Raw genomic sequence first — 2,552 nt, 5'->3', positions numbered from 1 at the left:
GTGTTGTGGTGGAAACAATGTAAAAGCTTGAATTTTTGCAAGTCGATTTGAAAACTGTATTGGCTTCTGCTTCTTCTTCTTCCCCCAGCAAAACAACAACAAAAACAAAACTTAAAACCCTACAGAAACCTCTGTTCTGTTTGTTAATTGGGATAGAATCGTACAGCAAAATTATATCAAATAAAAGTATGACACGTCAGACTTTTTTTTTTGTCTTGTTTCGTTATAACCAACGTGTTGAATCAATGCCTGTGGTCATGCAATCGAAATAAGTTATAAGCCAATGTATCATACAAACCAAATTTAGGGTTTCTTCTTTTAATTTTCATGTTGCTTGTTAACCTTGATATGGTTCGACGACCAGTTGCTTCTATAAATCTCATTTTTTTTTATCTTTTAGATACAATTCCGTTACCTATATTGATCAGCACGAAACGTTCCTCTCTTTTATAATTCAATGTAAGTAAATGAGAAACAAAACTTGATTTAGGTTACGGACTAGAGCTTCAAATCCAAATGTGTAGTAGTAATACGTAATAAATAAAAATCAACAAACTTGGAGTGTGCCGGCAACAACCTGAAGCTTGAATTTGCCACATGATCGAAAAAAACAATATTTGTTTTGTTTGTGCTTATCTTCCCCAACGAAAATTTAAAGCCTCATGAAACCCCAATTTTGTAAATTGAGATAGAATGGTAGGCCAAAACTCGTCAAATAAAGTCGAAGTGATACGCATTATCCAATAAAAATAGTGATCCAAACTACAACTAAAGGTTCTGTGACATTTTTGTATCTTTTATTTGAAATTTTAATTAGCCAGTACTCCTTCTACTCCTATTTCACAAATAACGTCGTTTTAAAACTTTATTTTTTGTTTCACAAATAACGTCGTTTGTATGTTCAATAGCTATAATATCATTTTATTACCTATCATTTCAATATCATTTTTTAATGTTATTTTTGAAAAAATGATATTGAAAAAAATATACTTTTGAAAATTCCCCTAAATAATATTTAAAAGTAAAAATACTGTTTTACAACTGGTGCATCATTTTGTTGAAAGGCGTATAGTTTATAGAAAAGAGATTCAAAATCTATTGCCTAGCCAAATAAGTAGACCATTTTCATATCGTCTATCTCCCTTGAGACCAATTACCAAGAGTTGGTCCCTCATATGTTTGTTGATGATTTGAATAAGGCGTAGAGGAGGCTTTGGGTCTCTCCATGTTTCCGTCCATTTCGCTTATGCCAAAGTGTATAGATTGTTGTTTAGAGGCGAACATGTAATTATCAAAGATCAGCTAGTGGAGAAGCGTGTCCTGTAAATTCTCTTTGCAGTGTTTTCCCATATCTCCGAGTTAAAGCTACAAGAGAAAAATAAATGATCCCGTGTTTCTGCAGCGTTATTGCAGAAAACGCACTCCCCAAGTTCGCCTCTAAACCATTGTGCCATCCAATCACTCGTGGAGAGTTTATTACGGATTGCGAGCCAAGTACAGAACGAAAACTTTGGCATTGAATGGGTGAACCAAACACAGTTATACCAGGGGACCTCAACAGCCATGGAGCGAATTTGATTCCAAGTTTCCTTGGTAGAGAAACATGGATGAAACTTGCCATTTTGTCCTTTCCAAAGAACCTCATCATCCATGGAGGTTCTGTTTTCATATTTCAACAAAAGTTCAGCTTCCATTAGAGTATAGTGATGCAGGCGGTGCCTCCTTCGACAACATCTGACCCATGCTTCCGCAACCATCATAGTCTTACTAATCCCCATATCAATGATACCTTTTTCCCCTGCCACATCCATCAGACGCCCCATAGTATACCAATTATCAAACCAAAATGATGTTTGTGAACCATTCCTAACTTCTGTTCTGCGAAAAGGAGATGCAGATTGACGATACTTGAGGATTTTTCTCCATATCCAGGAACCAGCAGTGGTGGATTTGAGACACCAAAAGCTCTCCTGTTTGAGGATAGTGCTTTGCACCCATTTAACCCATAGAGAGTCCCCCGAAAAAACAATTCGCCAGATCAACTTCAGGCAACAAACATCATTCATTTTCTTCAGAGACCTTAAACCCAGTCCTCATTCTTTTTTAGGTTTACAAATGTCCTCCCAAGCAACCTTAGCTTTATGAGGATTTAAATCCGGACCAGACTAGAGGAAAGCAGAGCACAGCCTATCAATCTCTCTAGTACATTGTCTCGGAAGTCGAAAGGCAGAGCACAAAAAGTTACATATACTCCATAGCACTGATTGAATCAGGTTTAAACGACCTGTAAAAGAGAGAAAACAGTCTGTCCAGGAATCTATTTTCTTCTTCAGTTGCTCAATGAGTGGCGAACAATACGATAGAGAGAGACGTGTGATGACTATGAGCAAGCCTAGGTACCGAACCGGTTACTGACCAACCTCAAAACTAAAAATGTCTTTGATCTCATGACAAGCTGAGTCAGAAAAAACCCCGAGGTATATTGTAGACCTCTCCATGCTTATCCTCAACCCCAATCGTTTAGAAAAACTGTCAACCCCCCCCCCCCCCCC

Source organism: Camelina sativa, chromosome 7 (genome assembly GCF_000633955.1).
Source record: "Camelina sativa cultivar DH55 chromosome 7, Cs, whole genome shotgun sequence".
In the NCBI taxonomy this organism is placed as follows: Eukaryota; Viridiplantae; Streptophyta; class Magnoliopsida; order Brassicales; family Brassicaceae; genus Camelina; species Camelina sativa.
This window is presented reverse-complemented; position numbering follows the sequence as displayed.